Source organism: Urocitellus parryii, chromosome 2 (assembly GCF_045843805.1).
Source record: "Urocitellus parryii isolate mUroPar1 chromosome 2, mUroPar1.hap1, whole genome shotgun sequence".
In the NCBI taxonomy this organism is placed as follows: domain Eukaryota; kingdom Metazoa; phylum Chordata; class Mammalia; order Rodentia; family Sciuridae; genus Urocitellus; species Urocitellus parryii.
Window position 1 is genome coordinate 42,018,175 of NC_135532.1, and position 18,437 is coordinate 42,036,611.

The 18,437-nt window shown below is 39.7% G+C and overlaps 1 pseudogene; it reads left to right on the forward strand.

The window, feature by feature from the left end:
• The first annotated feature begins 4,466 nt into the window (after nt 1-4,466).
• LOC113199076 (glyceraldehyde-3-phosphate dehydrogenase pseudogene) lies at nt 4,467-5,572 on the forward strand (annotated as a pseudogene).
• The last annotated feature ends 12,865 nt before the right edge of the window (nt 5,573-18,437 follow it).

The following is an 18,437-nucleotide window of genomic DNA, read 5'->3' on the forward strand; positions in this document are numbered from 1 at the left end:
AAAGTTGAGAATCATGGAAGATAGAAATAAGAGTCTCAACATCTAGGTAACTGGATTCATAAAAGGAAGAGAAGAGGGGCAGGGGATATAGCTCAGTTGGTAGAGTGCTTGCCTTGTATGCACAAGGCCCTGGGTTCTATCCCCAGCATCACACACACACACACACAAAAAAAAAAAAAAAAAAAAAGAGAGAGAGAGAGAAGAAGAAGAAGGGAAGTATATGGAGAGGAGATGATATCTGAAGATAGAGATTAATTTCCCAGAATTAAAGAGATGGAAGATCTCAACTAAGAGGTTCCAGAAAGGCTAAAGTGGAGACATGTGGGAAAACTGACACCTATACACACATTATTGTGAATTTAAGATCAAAGAAATTTCTAAAAATTTTCATTGGGAAAAAGCACAAAACTAGTGTTTTTAGCCCATCCTCTGGACAAATTGGAAACAGTGTGTTCCTTTGTATGGGCTTACCCTGTGACTTAGTTGTTTGATAAATTAGGAGGCTTATGCCAAAGACCAGTACAAATTTGGGTAGCTTCTGACTTGCGCACAAGACCTGCACCGCCAAGTCATCGATGCCCATTCTGCCTTTCTAGTTGCATCTTCCTGAGTTACGTGCAGTTTGTGTGTGTGCACTTCACCTCCTTGAGAATTAACATCAGTGGAAATGCTGAACCAACAAAGAGGATAAAGAGTACCTTGAAAGCCAGTAATCCCAGCTACTGATGAGGCTGAGGCAAGAGGATCTCAGGTTCAAGACCTGCCTGGGCAATTTAGCAAGACCCTGTCTCACAATAAAAAAGATGGGGGATGTGGCTCAATGGTAGAGCACCCTTGAGTTCAACCCCAGTACCAAAATTAAACAAGAGAGATCACCATGATTGATTTTAAAAACTAAATCCAGAAAAGCAAGAGAAAGCAAGAGAAGTAGGACTCCTCCACCTGTTCATCAGTCAGAAATATGTAATATTTATGTAATAAGGCTGGGCATTTTCCTTCCACCATAGCACAGAGCCTGCCTTCAGGTCCAGCCTATGTACCCACAGTTGTCAGCTTGGCCTTCCATAGGAGCAAACTAATCTTTGTAGTATGGCTTGGAGTTCTAGCTAGACTTACGACAGCCCAAGAGATGGTCACCTTACTTGCTCTCTATTGTGAAAATGCCCACCATTCATGTGAAGACATGCTTTGGACAAATATGGTAGTGCAGGAATTCTTCATTTAGAATCCTTGATGGGCATTAGAGAGTCCATAAACACTAAATATTGTATGCAAACTGTGGTGACTATGTACATTTTCCTGGGGGAGAAGGTCTTTGTGTTTGATCAAATTCTCAAAGTGGTATAAGATTTCTTTTTTTTTTTAATCAAGAAACTTGAAAGAAATTAATTACAGAATAGTGTCACATGGGTTCCATGGAATCAAGTATCAGTCATTTTCTGACTGAGCTAATGTGAGAAACGTACCTTAGATTCTCCTCTACTCCTAATCTTGATTTAGCCTCTATTCCCAATGAGAAGCAGATCATTTTAGAAATATCCTTAGCTACTAATTCAGGCTGTACCAGCTTTTGTTTTATCTTGTTTTTTTAATTTGTGGGGCTAGGGATCTAACAATCCAGGTTCTTGTGCATGCTAGACAAGTGTTCTGCCACTGAACTGCACCTCCAGTTCTCTTGTACTGTTTTTAAAGGTCCCAGGTTAAGCCCTGCTCACACAATCTTAAGGACCCAAATATTTATACCACACTCAGGCAGAGGTCCTCTTCAGATTGCCCCCAGTGACTTGAATTAGGGCTATAAGTCAGGTGTTTTAATAATAGAATATGTTCTAGGTATCACTCAGAGAAAATTAAATGAGATCTCTTACAAATTAAAGCCTATACTTTTGACTTTCGGGGGTTGCTTGGGATTGAACCCAAGGCCTTGAGCATGCTAAGCAAGCACTCTACCACTGAGCTACCTCCACAACCTTTAAAGCTTATGCCTTTCATTGAACCATTGCCCATAAAACAATGAGTTAATAAGTATTTGTTTGAAACACTCCTTAATAAGTGAGTGTGTGTGTGTGTGTGTGTGTAAAGAGATTTTGGAAAGATGGCAGTAGGCAGGGATGGAGTAGTTTTAAAATGTCTCTGAATCTTCAAATAAAATAATGGAACTACAACAAACCAAAAACCTATAGAGACTTTCAACAGAATTAGGAAATAAGACATCTCCATGACACAAGAATATAAGCAGATAAGGGCAAATTTCTGAAAGCCCCAGACCACCTGGGATTTGCATCTGAGCAGGAAAAGGCAGAGTGGAACAAGTGGTGTCTATCAGTCTTAAGTCCATTTTATGAGACTAAATAATTCATTTAAAAAGAGAAGTTTAATTTGGCTCATGGTTCTGGAGGCTGGGAAGTCCAAAATGGAACAGCCTCATCTGGCAAGGGTCTTATACTACTTTGAGTATGGCAGAAAGTGGAAGGACAAGCAGTCACATGCAAGAGACAAAACATGAGGGGTGGCCACACTATATCACAGTCCACTCTCCTGGTAACTAATCTAGTTCCTCAAGAGTGAGAATTAACTCATGAGAGCATTAATCCCTCCAAGAGGACAGATCCCTGTGACCCAAACACCTCTTAAAGGTCTCGCCTCATCCTCACACTGTTATTTTGGGGACTAAGCCTCAACATAAGTTATGTTAGGGACAAACTATATCCAAACCATTGCACTGAAGACCTGAAAACAGGAAAATGCCCAAATATTTGCTGGAAAGCATGAAACCTGAGGAGGTTTGCCCACTCCAAAATGTAACAAAATAAGGAGTCTGCAGTGGGATTGAAGAGACTGGAATGGCCTAGCTCAGTGAGGCGAAGAAATTGGAACATAAGAAACAGCAGGTCCAGGTAAAAGTGAGGGAAGGAAGCAGAGCCAGGAAGTCCCAGATCAAAAACTGCTATGTATTAAAACCTAACAAAAATAATGGAAGAGGAGTTAAAGCCCACTTCTTTCAAAGATTCAGGAAAATGCACTTCACACAATAATGAACAATAGAGAAGCATTGAGGTAAAATCCTGTACAGTGTAATTTGCTGATATTAGAAGTATAAAAATAAGTCAGGCGAGATGGCATATGCCTGTAATCCCATCGACTCAGGAGGCTGAGGCTGGAGAATTGCATGTTCTCCAGCCCCAGGCAATTCAATGAGAGTCTTCTTTCAAAAAATAAAAAGGGATTGGGGTGCAGCTCAGTGGTAAGAGCAGCCCTACCATTGCTCTAGAATAAATAAATAAACAAATAAGAGCAAAAGTAAACATCCCAAGCTCCCAATGAAACAATTCACCCTACCTGTGAACTGAACCTGAGTCTCATCAAGCCACTGAATTTAGAAGGAGATCTTTGCAGGAAATACACAGGACAGAAGAGCATGAACCTCACAGATCCAGATTGTGATAGGTCAAATGATCCAGATTGTGAGAGAGACAGGTCAAACTATCTAAATTCTTTCTATAAGCATATTATTCTTGATCTCCTATTTATTTGCTTTGTTTGGTGTTATGCTTTAATTTTTAAATGTATAAAGAACCAAAAGTCCCTTCTACTGCTCAGATTCTCCTTGAGGGAACCATCCAATACTTATGATAGAATTAAAGAATGCAATTGTAGTCCTTTCCACTCATTAATTATCCATGAAATGAAATTAGACCTGACTCATTGACTCTTTTTTAAATTATTTTTATTTTTTATTTTTCGGCGGACACAACATCTTTGTTTGTATGTGTTGCAAAGGATTGATCCCAGGCCGCACGCATGCCAGGCAAGCGTGCTACCGATTGAGCCACATCCCCAGCCCATAGACCTGACTCATTGACTCTGTTTTTTTTTTTGGATACCAGGGATTGAACTCAGGTGTGCTTAACCACTGAGCCATATCCCCAGACATTTTTTAATTGTTTTTAAATTTTGAGACAGGGTATCACTAAGTTGCTTACAGCCTCACTAAATTGCTGTCTTTGAATATGCGATCCTCCTGCCTCAGCCTCCTGAAATGCTGGGATTTCAGGTATGTGCCACTGCACCTGGCTTGAATTCTTTAATTGATAAATCAGAGGAGAAGGAACAAAGGAATGAAGGGATGTCTGCAAATCAAGAAAGCCCAATTTTTTTTTAATAGATAAGACCAAATTATGATGTCTAAGGATACAATTTGGCTGATAAGGACAATTTAAAATGTAATAAAGCAATCACTATTATCAAATCAAGTTTATTTTATAGAAATGGAGGGATAGAATTAATTGAAAGGCACAAAAAGGTGATATTCTAATTCAACCATTTCTTGTTTTAGTTTATAATTGGTAATTTAAAATTCCTATTTCTTGTTTTTAAAGTTACTAATTGGGGCTCTCTGCTCCTCCCCATTCAACAGACAGCCTCATCTTTTTGTCTTATGTGGTGTCAGCAGCATCTGTGACATGATGGTGAAGGTTGGGGTGAACAGATTTGGCCCTATTGGGTCCCTGGTCACCAGGGCTGCTTTCAACGCTGGCAAAGTGGATACTGTCACCATTAATGACCCCTTCATTGACCTCAACTACATGGTCTACATATTCCAGTATGATTTCACCCATGGTAAGTTCAATAGCACAGTCAAGGCTAAGAATGGGAAGCTTGTCATCAATGGAAAGTCTGTCTCCATCTTTCAGGAACAAGATCCCACCAGTATCAAATGGGGTGATGCCGGTGCTGAATATGTTGTGGAGTCCACTGTTGTCTTCATTACATGGAGAAAGCCAGGACTTATTTGAAGGGCAGTGCCAAAAGAGTCATCACCTCTGCTCCTTCTGCTTCTAAATTTGTGAAGGGCATAAACCACAAGAAGCATGACAATTACCTCAAGATAATCAGCAATGCCTCCTGTATCAACTGCTAACCTCCCTCTGGCCAAGGTCATCCATGACAACTTTGGCATTGTAGAAGGACTCATGACCACAGTCCATGCCATCACTGTCACTCAGATGGCTCCTCTGAGAAACTGTGATGGCCTGGGGCTGCCCAGAATATCATCCCTGCATCCACTGGTGCTGCCAAGGCTGTGGGCAAGGTCATGCCTGAACCGAATGGGAAGCTCACTGGCATGGCTTTCCATGTGTCCACCCCCAATGTGGATCTGACCTGTCAACTTGGAGTAAGCTGCCAAATATGATGACATCAAGAAGATAGTGAAGCATGCATCAGAAGGTCCCCTGCAGGCCATCCTGGGCTACACAGAGAACCAGGTTATCTCCTATGACTTTAACAGTGATACCACTCTTCCACCTTTGATGCTGGGGCTGGCATTGCCCTTGATGACTACTTTGTCAAGCTCATTTTCTGGAATTACAATGAATTTGGCTATAGCAACAGGGTGGCCGACCTTATGGTCTACATGGCCTCCAAGGAGTCAGAGCCCCTTGTGAAAGGACTCATTGACCACCTGCCCCAGCAAGAACAAAGAAGAAGAGAGAGGCCCTCAGCTTCTGGGCAGTCCCTCAACATACTGAGAATCTCCTGTCATCCCAATTTTTCATCTAAGACCTCCTGAAGAAGGGGAGGGGCTTAGGGAGCCTTAGTTCACATACCATCAATAAAGTTCATTGTATCCCAATAAATAAATAAAAGTTACTAATTGGTCATCTTTTGTTAAAAAATGATTTCCTGCATTTTCCTTGGTTTCCCTGGGAGTATGGTTCATATAGAAAGATAGGACATATGCTTAGTGGAATGGGGCACAGGAGGCAGCTTCTGGGGTGACACAAACTGTTCTATTCCTTGTCCTGAGTGATTACAAAAATGTGCAAAGTAGTGAGATTAGTGTGCATGAAGGAGAGGTAGAAGGGAGCCAGCTGAAAAAAAGAAAAAAATGTTCTACTAACACAGAAAAGCACATATTATCAATGGCATTAATGCATTTGCATAAAACTAATAAGTAGGTGTGGGTCTATCTCAAAATAAATTTTAAAAGAGAGCATCTATCCATGCATGCAGGTAAATTTAGGCATATCCCACTTAACAGCAGATAAATGTGTAAAATATCCTTTCAAAGTTCCTTTTAGGAGCAAAAAGGTGCCAGTAGTAATCTCAGGATTCTGGATGCTGGTTTCATGAATTCAGTTTGTGAAAAAATATTGGGCTCTACCTTTATAATGAAAGCACTTTCTATAAGCATATTATTCTTAATCTCTTGTTTATTTGCTTTGCTATTATGCTTTAATTTCTAAAATGCATAAGGAATCAAAAGTCCCTTCTATTGCTCAGATTCTCCTTGAGGGAACCATCCCATACTTATGATAGAATTAAAGAATGCATACCAACATGTAGAACTGGAATTGTAGTCCTTTCCACTCATTAATTATCCATGAAATTAAATTAGACCTGACTCATCAGCTTGCTTGTTCTTGACTGGAAGAGAGACTGGACTGTGGTGACTCTACCACCAACACATTGGTCTGGGAGTGACTTAGCACCTACAGGTCTACCCCATGGAACCTAAGAATACCCATGGTTGCTGACTGCTGAGTTCAATCCCAATGAATGGGCCCAAGATGGGAATTGAAGAAAACCTCACTAATGACAGTCTGGGAAGAACAGAGGTCAGAGATTAAAAAGTAAATAAAATAGCCTCCATCTCTTCCTTCATACTAATGAATTTTGAGCTATGGGCTCTAATATCACTTTATTTTTAAAATGTTTTTGGTGGGGGTACTAGGGATTGAAATCAGGGGCACTCAGCCACTGAGCCACATCCCCAGCCCTATTTTGTATTTTTTTTTTACAGGGTCTCACTGAGTTGCTTAGTGCCTTGCTTTTGCTGGGGCTGGCTTTGAACTCATGATCCTCCTGCCTCAGCCTCCAGAGCTGCTGGGATGATAGGCGTATGCCACTGAGCTCAGCCATAGGCTCTAATATCACTTTAAAGCAAAAATTAGCCTATTTTTCATTAAATAACCTCATGGAAATGAAAACTAACCATTAGAATTTCTCTTTAAATTTTTTGATCCTATTAACTCTGAGATTCCAGAGTCCCTCAAAGAAATATTCACCTAATGGGATTTGCTGTAGCTACCACTCTTGGTTCCTAAACCTCATAAGGCTTCTGGGAAAGGAAGTAGTACTTTTTGTTCCCTAAGAATATTGGTCATTTGAGTTCCTTGGCCAAAAAATGCTTTGGAAATACCAAGACTTTCAAAATCTCTCCCTAGGTCAAATACCTTGTAGGAAGCTCTCTGCTATAGTTTGGATCTTAAATACTGCCCCACCCCCACCCACTGCAAGCCAATGAATTAAAGGCTTAGCCCCCAGTTTGCCATTATTGGAAAGAGGTAGGGCCTACTGGGAGTTCTTCTGTTCCCTGGGGAGGGGGTGCCTGTGAAGGGGATAGTGAGGCCCCAAACCTTTCTTCCTCTCTCTCTTGCTTCCCCACCGTGAGGGGCACAGATGTGCTCTCCCACATGTTCCCCCACCATGGAGGGCTGCCTCATCACAGGCCCCAAAGCAAGGGGGCCAACTGATCACAGTCTGAAAATGCTAAAAATACGAGCCAAAATAAACCTTTTCTCCCCATAAGGTGATTATCTCAGGTTTTGTCCCAGTAATGGAAACTAACACAGTATCTAAGCAACAGTAAATTCGAACAGACGTCAAAAAAGGATCAGCAGCATCGCAGATCTGACCTGAAACCACAAATATCGGACCCCAGCAACAGGCCCCTAGTCACTCTCCACTCTCTCCCCTCTCCAGACTCATGGTTAATAAGCAGGATCAGGGCCACCTGGGGAGGATTTGGCTCCAAGAATAAAAGCATTTGTCTTCCCCGACCACAGCCACCATATTCCATATAGTCACCCTAGGCCTCCTCCATGATTATAAAGCCCAGGAATGGGTACCTGTGAACTCCCCTTTCATCCTTCATGTATTCTTACCAAATCCAATTTAAGTTAGCATGTCATATGTTAAGCCTGTGTTCTACTACAGAGCTATACCCCCAGCCCAGTGCAAAATTTCCTAAGGTATGGCACCAAATATTTCTTTAACTTCAAAGAGATCCTATTTTTTTTTTCTCTTCGTACTGGGGATTGAACCCAGGGAGTGCTTCACTACTTAGCTACATCCTCAACTCTTTTTTATTTCAAGACAGGATCCCACTAATTTGCCAAGGCTGGCCTGAACTACTTATGACCCTCCTGACACAGCCTCCCAAACTGCTGGGATTATGGGCATGTGCCAACACACCCAGCTCAAAAAGAGATCCTGTAAAGGATAAAAAAAAAAAAAAATACTCTGCTGGGCACTGTGGCAAACACCTATAATTCCAGTGACTAAGGACGGGAGGCTGAGGCAGGAGGCAGGAGGATTGAAAACCCGAGACCAGCCTTGACAATTTAGCAAGACCCTGTCTCAAAATCAAAAATAAAAAAGATTGAAGATGTATATCAGTGGTTCAATCATCATAAATTCCCTCGCTTATGATACTTGTGCACTGTTAATAGGCCTACCAATAGATTGATATTTTAAGAATATAATTTAGGGTACTTTTCATCATTATCTACTGGATCCAATAATGGAAACCACATCAGCTAAGGATCCTGAGAACAACCAGACTGATGTCATCCTTATGTGCCTTCCCATGTCCACTCTTCACCAACTTTCCTTGAAAAGAGCCTGAAAACCCCAAAATTGTCTCTTACTCTCACGATGGCCCGCCTTCTCCCTTGAAAGTGGATTTCTTGCTTTCCTAAATAAATCTCTGTGCCTCTACTGATGTGGGCTGAAATTCTTTTTCATCACATATGTCAAGGACCCCACTTGTCCTGTGTTGAGTTTCCCTTTGGGAACTCCCTGGGACCTCTGGTGGTATCTCTTGTCTGGTGACAGATTGTAAGACTCTGAGAAGTCATGGTGAATGACTGATAACACTTTCAGAACAGAGTCACCCAGAGCTATTCTGAAGCTGCACTGCTGTGAAATAAAATGCTTTCTTCCACCAGGTACAGTGGTATACACCTGTAATCCAGCAGTTTGAGAGGCTGAGACTGGAGGACTGAAAGTTCAAAGTCAGACTCAGCACTTTAGTGAGGCCTTAAGCAACTTAGCAAGACCCAGTCTCTAAATTTAAAAAAATTATTTTAAAAGGGCTGGGGATATGGCTCAGTGGTTAAGCACCCCTGGGATCAATCCCTGGTACAAAAATGATGATGATGATGATGATAAAAATGACAATGAAATGCTCCCTTCCTTCCCACCTACTGCCAGTGACAAGAGAATATAAACATCATGAGGATTCATGCCAAACTTCTTCAGGTATCATGGAGACAGGACACTCCAGCAGACATCTGTGTAATGAAAAGAGTATGTGTGGTAAACTACTAGAATAATGTTGTCTGTTCCAGATCATAAAATAATTTTATCTTTGGATCAATCCAGACCTCAGAAAACTGTGAAGCAGGATGCCTTTGTTCTGCCTAACAGCAGAATTATTTTTACAGAATTAAAATTTAGGCCTACATTGAAGGAAATAAGACATAAGCCATGTGAAACTCACTACTAAATTTTCTATAGGGCTCTTTGTTGTTTTTGTTTTTTGGTGGTACTGAGGATTGAACCCAGGGACACTTACCACTGAATTACCTTCCCAGCCCTTTTTATTTATTTATTTAGAGACACATTCTTGTAAGTTGTGGGGAATGGCCTCACACTTTCAATCTCCCTGCTTTACCCTCTCCTAAATCAATGGAATTAGAGGTATGTACCACCTTGCCTGGCTTCTATAAAGATTTTTTTGAAAATAATCATATGATGAGGGCCACTGGGAAAAACTTTGTATATCTCCTTTTCAGAAACCAAAGAATGTTTCCTAGAATATTTATTTTTTACTCATAAATTATGGTGAATTTTACAGCTTAATCCTTCTTTTGCTTTGATAGCTAAAAGCTTCCAACCTAATTTACAGCCCATCTCTATTGATTGTGTAGAACCTGGTAACACCCAGTTTGTCACCATCCTTACTCCTGACCTTATCTTATTTACAGTTTTGGTTTGTACCAATTCATCAAATATTTGAAGGATACTGGCTACATAGAACTCTAAAAGCTGCTACCACTAAATTTTCAACCAAAGCATAGAGTAATAAAAAGAAATTCATAAACTCTCCAAATTATGTTATCTCTAATTCCCACTCCAGTGTGCTCTTTATTTGAAAAAGTGGAAAGTAGAAGATAAGCTATCTTCCTCCTGCAGCAAGTTGACAAGCATTTATCCAACCCTTCTTCACTACTTGCTAAGAAGTACTTGTTGCCCTTTGTAGCAAGAAATTTATGGGTCAATTTTAGATCAAAATCATACACACACACACACACACACACACACACACTCACACACACAACATGCATGTGAAGTTGTCAAAAAGAGCCACTGCCTGTCAGCCTCAGGACTTAAATATGGAACTCCCTTAGCTCTTCTCAGGTGTGTGTGTGCTTCTTGTATCTTCAAAGCATTTTCCTTCTAAGTTGTCTATACATAATATTTACACTTCCACATGCTTTACTTTCATTATTATGTTTGATATCTATGAGGAAAACAATGCTTTAGAAACTAAATATGAAAACATTCTTGTGGGTAAATATCCTGACAATACAATTAGTACTAAAGTTCCCTTTGTCCACTTGCTCTTCCTGAGCCTGGATGCCTTCCAGAGTCAGCCACTGTTGATGCATGTCCTTCCAGATTCATGCATGATCTTGCAAATATATACATCTATAGCAATATGTTGGTTTGTATTGTGTGTCTGTGTTAATCAAATGAATGTTGTACAGGTTGTACTGTTCTGCAACTTGCTTTTTTGACTTAATAATATATCTTAGGGCAGTTTTCCTACTCAAAGGAAAGAGGTCTTTTCTTGCCCACGGCCTGTGCAGGCAACAGAAGCTGGGTCCCCTGTGTGGAGTGGGTTGGATGAGAAAATACAGTGAAAAATCACATGACACAGAAAATAGTTTTAAAGAGCAGGGGCAGGACAGCTTTAACCTTAAGGGTCAAGCTTCCATGCTGAAAAGAGAGCTTTATTTATATGGGAGAACTTTAAAGGCTTTCTATGGAATGTTCTTAGCCAATTAAGGTAGGATGTAGTCTGTCTAGTTCCCAATGGGTCATACCCAACTCCGGAACTAGGAGATCTAGCTGACTCAAGACAGGTCACATGCATTGCACAATCCATTAAGAGGGAGGAGCCACAAAATAGCTTGCAATGCCAAACCAAAATCTCCTTGGCTCCAAGGCCAAGTGAAGATGCTCAAATAGCTCCAGGGTGGCTCCCCACAGTGTTTTTTATGTTAACTCATCCAAACACTTCTTCTGGCAATAGCTGCTGTTCTTCCATCTTTGCTCTTGACTATGGCACTAAAAAATACCTAACATACAGGTCAAAAAGGAATGTGGAAAATCTTTTTGGCAGTAATGGGAATTGAACTCAGAGCCTCATGCATGCTAGGCAAGCATGCGACCCCTGAGCTACTTTCCCAGGCTTGAAATTCGGAAAATCTGATTATTCAAGTGTGACTACCTCATAATGTCACTGTGCTGGTATATGGTCTAACCCAATCTTATTTACTTATTATTAGTCTTGGTCTGAAGTTCATTCATTTAACAGTTATTTAGTGGTTATAATAGACACTGTTCCCGGTTCTGAGGAAAGAGCTGTGAGCAAAAAAATACAATCTCTACTTCCATAGCACTTACATTGCCTTGAGGGGAGACAGACAATATAATAGAAATAGTAGATGATTAATAGTAAGTGCTACAAAGAAAGAAGGAAAAAAAGGAATAATGAGAGGGCTAAGAATAGCTCAGTGGTAGAGCACTTGCCTAGTATGCTCCAGGTTCTGGGTTAGATCCCTAGCACAGAAAAAGAAAGAAAGAAAGGAAAGGAGGAATAGGGTTCTCTGCTGGGCCTAGTGATGTACACCTGCAATCCTAGCAGCTCAGGAGACTGAGGCCAGAGGATTGCAAGTTTAAAGCCAGTCTTGGCAATTTGGCAAGGCCCTAAGCAACTCAGTGAGATACTAAAATAAAAAATGAAAAGGGCTGTGGATGTGGCTCAATTGGTTAAGCACCCCACTGTTCAATCCCTGGTACAAAAAAAAAAAAAAAAAAGGAATAAAGAATAAGGTTTTCCAAGAGGAGGCCAGAGATTATAATTTTGTTGTTGTTTTGTCAGGGAATGGAATTTTATTTATTTTAAAAAATTTGGGGAGATACTGGGAATTGAATCCAGGGGCATTTTACCAACGAACTATATCCCCAGCATCCCCTGCTTTTTTTTCCTTTTATTTTGAAACAGGCTCTTACTAAGTTGTTGAGGCTAACCTTGGATTTATGACCCTCTTGTTACCAGCCTGAGTTGCTGGAATTATAGGTTTGCACCACTGTGCCTGGATAGGGAATGGCAATAAGATACAAGAAATGATTTGTACAACTTCTGGGTAATCCCCTTTAAGGAAAGGAATCCCTGTTGATTCCTTTCTTAATGGCTGGACAATGAATGTGGGTGATGTCTTATTTGAATGGAGGTGTGTGGGGAGGTGAATGAACTTGTGGATAGGAAAAGAGAAAGTAGATTTTAATTTTAGCCGTAATATTACCCATTTAAAAAAAAAGAAAGAAAGAAATCTTGAAGCAAATAATAAGTGTGTTAGCAGTTGTTCATTGTGATTGGTGGAAACGTGAATGCTTACTTTTAACAACTCTTATCAGGTGCAATGGTGCACACCAGTAATCCCAGCAGTTCAGGAGGCTGAGGCAGGAGGATCCCAAATTCAAAACTAGTTTTGGCAACTTAACAAGACTCTAAGCAACTTAGTAAGACCCTGTCTCAAAATTAAAAAAATAAAAGGTCTGGGATGTGGCTCAGAGGTAGAGGGCCCCTGGATTCAATAGTGCCAAAAAAATAAAAATTCCTTTAATGTCTATATATTTTCTAATATTTATTTATTTTATTTATTTATTTTAGTACTGGGGACTGAACACAGAGTCTAAGTCATATCCCCAGTCCTTTTTATTTATTTATTTATTTTATTTTGAGAAAGCATCTTTTTGAATAGCTCAAGCTGGCCTCAAACTGGCAACTTCCTGCCTCAAACTTCTGAGCAATGGGGATTACAGGTATGCAGCACCACGCCTGGCAGTGATATTTTTTTCAAATGTATAAAAAGAAATAATAGTACATTCATCTGCTAGAATGTTTATAATAATTTAAAATAGCATTTCAGGAGAATAGTTAATGGCTGGCTACATGCCTGTAATCCCAGCATCTCAGAAGGCAGAGACAGGAAAAAGAGGCAAGTTCAAGGCCAACTTAATTAAACATTATCTCAAAATAAAAAATAAAAAGGACTGTAGGCGTGGCTCTGATGTAAAGCCCCCTAGGTTCAAGCCCTAATACCTAGAAAAAATATAGTTAATGATATGGGTTAAACTTCTGGCTGATTAGCTTAATAATCATCTATTAGATTTTGGTTGGGAGGATAGTACTGGGGATTAAACCCAGGGAAGCATTACCACTGAGCTATATCCCCAGCCCTTTTATTTGTTTACTTATTTTGAGACAGGATGATCTCATTAAGTTGCTCAGGGCCTCACTAAATTGCTGAGACTAGCCTTGAACTTGTGATCCTCCTGCCTCAGTCTCCTAGGTTGGTGGGACTACAGGCATGCGCCACCACACTGGGCTAGATTGTTTTTATTTATTTTTTAACTAACATAAAAAGGCTTATTTAACTAATCTATTTTCCAAAATAGCCTCAACCAGATCATGGAATTAGCCTGCTCATAAATCTCTTCTCTTAGAGCAAGTATGAAACAAAACCAACAAATGCTTTTTTCATCTGATGGAGAAATTGCTTTACCATCCATGTGATGCCCTATAAATATATTAAGAAAGAATACTAAAATGTTAACAGTAATTATCTGTGGTTTTTCTGTAGTTTAAAAACATTCTAAAATATGTATTATTATCTGTATAACCAGGAAAAGTTCATATTTTTCAAAGTTAAAAGAAATATTCAAATTTAAGAGCATCTTAGAGTCTAATGACCATTTTATATTCATCAAAGACACTAAGAAAATTATATTCATTATGATACTTGGTGTTTTTGCTTATAAGAAAGGAATCGTAGATTCTTAGTGAGGTCTCAATGCAGTAGACGTTGTTCTGGCACTCACAGATAGACCTTGGTGCCCCTCTGTTGAATATAACCAATCTCCCAGAAAAATCAGTCTCAAAGGCCACTCTACAACCACAATGTATCAAGACAAAAACAAGATCATATCATGTTTTAACATAGGCAAAAATGTGAACCTTGTCCAACTGGGCTAGATAATAAAAAATAGTATTTACTAAATCCTGGGGCATTTTTTAAATCATCTGCTAAAACGGAATAGTTAATGCCGCCAAACAATATATTCAAAAAGAGAATTTGACTAAGTCAAAATTTCTGACCTAGATTCACAAGAAGAAATATATTTGGGATTTAGTACATACATACATAAATTTAAACAAAAGTTTAATGACATAATACTCACCTTTACTGTGATTTTCATGTGAAACTTTCTTTTCTATTTCTTTCTCTCTTTTTTAAAATTTAACAGTTGATTTTAGCAAAGAATGATTCATGAATGAGGCAACTCTCAGAACCAAAAGAGATTCAGAGAGCTATGCTCACTATTCTATTTCTTTTTCAATAAAGCTGTTCACTACTCACTGAATTGTTTTCTCAACCTTCAATTTAAAACACGCTGATTAGGTTTTAGATATAAGCTAAATCCAATTAATTAAGAAGGAATTAGATTCAATCTAATTAAGAGAGATGAAGAAAACTTCATTCACTTATTAGAAAACATTTTTTGAGTCAGACCCTGACTCAGTTATAAGTAGTTAACAGAACAAAGTCCCTGATTTCATAGATTTTACATTATAAAGCTGTACTGTCCAATACAGCTATTAGACATGAGTATCTAAATTTAAATTAATTAAAATTAAGCAAAAATAAACATTCATTTCCATAGTCAGATTAACCAGCGTTCAAGTGCCCAATAGCCACATGAGGTTAGTGGCTAGGTTGGAACAGATATAGAACATTTCTAGGAAGAAAACTACCTTATAACTTGACTAAAGTAATGACTTGTTGACATAAAGCCTCAAAAAAAAAAAAAAGAGAGAGAGGGAGAGAGAGAAAACAGTAAGAATTTATTCACACTCTCAGAATGAGAAGGTTCAGACTGCATCTTAGGAATAGAACAGTTTGGCTGGTTCATTCCTAATCACCTCTGTCACAATTATATATTGCAGGGCTGGGGTTGTGGCTCAGTGGTGGAGTACTTGCCTAGCATGTGTGAGGCACTAGGTTTGATTCTCAGCACTGCACATAAATAAATAAATAGATAGATAAATAAGTGAAGCTTTATCAAGAACTAAAAAAATAGCAAACAATTATATACTGCATCCTGAACTCCTCTGCCTAATTCCATATTAATTGAACCACGTTTTGGATAACTTACTTTCTTACTATAGCTACAAATTTCTCATTATAAATTAGTGGCATTCTGGTTTACAAATCAATCACTTAGGAATTTAGTAAAAATGAGCTGAGAATCAGAACCAGACCTCTTTGCACTATGGTCACAGCAGGAACTATCAGCTGCCCATATTCTTCCTTTCTGTAAAAATCCTGATTTTATTTAGTATAGCCATGAGCCAGTGATAATGAGTTAGACAACTACAATTTTTGCCTTCCTTGCAACTGCATGCCTCCATGAAATTGCTCTCAGTGGGACCCCTAGAAGAGCTCTTCAAAAGGGACACACAACTGGAACAAACCACTTATGTCCTTCCTCTCTTGTGGCTGCCTGCAAGAACAATTTGATGGCTGGAATTCCAGCACCTGACACATACCATATGGACAGTGGAAAAGAAAGGAAAAGTCTGGGCTCCTGAAGCCCATGGAGATACCATACTTTTGAATTTATTCTACAAGAAAATAAATACTTATGTATTTAAACCGTTGTAGTCAATCCTGGATAAAATGAGGAGTCCTTCTAAGGTAATTTTCTCATATGGGGACTTTGTGTGAAGAAGCCAGAAGACATTCTCTTTAAAATCTCCTTAAATGCAAGAAATGCCAAGTTATTATCAGTTGTAAAATTTAGGAGAGATGTAGATTTTGTTAGAACACTGCTTAAATCATTGTTAAGGAATAATGTTGTCAAAAACCAATTTTTAATGATATGAAAATGAAAGATATTCAGTTTAGATAAAGGCCTAATGTTTGCCATTTTGTCAGTGACTTACAATTAGTACTTAATTTTAGCCCAACCAGTTGTATTCCTGGTGTTCTAAATAGGCATTTTCAACTACAGTACAGATTTTCTAAACTGCAGAACGATATGTATAAAATATACTAAAACTCAAATCAGATTCCTGATTTGAATTTTTTTTTAGAATGTGTAATCACAAAATTGCTGTGAACTATCAAATATGAACCTGAAATAGAAAATCATAAGGCTACAAGTTGATCAGCTATCTGCAATCAACAAGGGGATCAGCAATCCATTATTAGTACTGGGATGAAATAGATCATCTTTAGTAGAATATGTATTAATAAAGTCCCCCAAATGTTTTCATATACCATAGAATTAATGGAATAGTTTCAGGACATTTCTGAAAAGTGTTAAATTTTGGGAAGAATTATGCGTTGACATTCTAGCAACATTTATTGCTCACCTGTTGAGGATACTAGGCATTTTCTCATTTTCTCAATTTTTTAAAACTCCCTTTTATACTAGGATTCAAGGGAAGCTGACTTTCCCAAGGTCACAGAACTAGTAAAATCAAGATTTCAATTTAGGGTGCCTTGGTCTCTTCAACACTTTTTCACTGTTTTTATGTATCTTGAAAAAAAATGTTTTTCTTTGGATAAAGAGCTGGAAAAAGTAATGTTTAAGGGCTCTGTATAAGTGAATGAGAATGTTTTAAATAATGTGAATGTTAAAGCTAATAAAATCCTGGAATAATCTTATTGGGGAGGGTATTTGGGGTGTTGATCTCAGAGGTGCTTTACCACTGAGCTATATCCCAGTTCTTTTTCTATTTTAAGACAGGGTCTCATAAAGTTGCTAAATCTCTAAATTGCTGACATCCTCCTCCCTTAGCCTCCCCGGCTGCTGGGATTACAGACATGTGCCTCTATACTGGGTGAGAATCCCATTTCTTAGATAGTCTGCCACTTTGACTTCATCATCCCAATGCTGTCCTATGTCCTGTTCTTTTACAGGCTTGCTCTCTTATTCTGATGAATGTCTGCGTTTATGAAAAATTATTAATGTATAATAATTGCCTGCTTCTTTGACTCACCAGAATGAGAATTTCTACAATCTGGATCTAATCTGTTCACAGTCGCAAACATTCCATTTCTGTGGAAATTCCAGTGCCAGGAATACGGTAGAGCACAAAAATAGAGGGGTAATGGAATAAGCCCTCAAGTTTCATCCAGGTATATAAAAAGGTGTGTTTTGGGTTTGTATTGTTGTTGTTTTTGTACTTAGTAACTGGGTCTAAAGTCCTTCAAGTAACACGTGGGCAAGTGGGAAATTTCTTATTTTTGTTTGGTAACTTTGTGGCACCGGATATAAAATTTACACTTCATCTTAAATGTGACAACATATCCCTTTTTTTCAAACAAAGCACATAATTCAAGCCCAGGTCTTCAAGCCCAGGTGCAAGACAGAAAAGATGTCTTTAGCTGTCCGCCACAGATAGAAGAAAATTTTTCAAATCTGGGGCCAAATGAAAAGAGATAAAAAAAAAAATCCGTGTAAACGCTCATGACACCTTCCTTCCTCACCAGGTCCCTCAGCCCCAGGCCCCGCGCCAGCCTCGATTCTCCCGGGGGCAGAAGTGGACTGCCCCTCCGGGTCCCACCACTAGACTCAGCTCTGCCCCCACAAAGACGTGGAGAAGTCCAGCTGGAAAGCCCCTGAAAACTTCTCTGAGGCTCTCGGAGATCTGAAGAGCCAGACAGGCCGCGCCCCCTGCCCTCCACCTGGTAGACAGCTCCGCCGTTCCCTCAAGATTCAAGGTCCTAGCCCTCCGCACCAGAAATCCCCCTACATCAGCTGACATTTTTGCTCCCAGGGAGGGGGGAAGAGAAGGGAAGGTGCCAGCGGTGAGCAGGCTAGGCTGGGGCGGAAGCCTGAGACGTCATCTAGGCCCCACCCAGGATCAGCACCTCCAGGGGCTGCCCCGCGGGGTAGGGCCACCACGCCCCGCCTCCCCAGCTGTGCCCCACCCCAGTCCGGGAGCGTCCTGGAGCCCTTCCAACTCCCCTCCCCCGCGCGCTCCTCCCGCCCCACCTCACGCACCC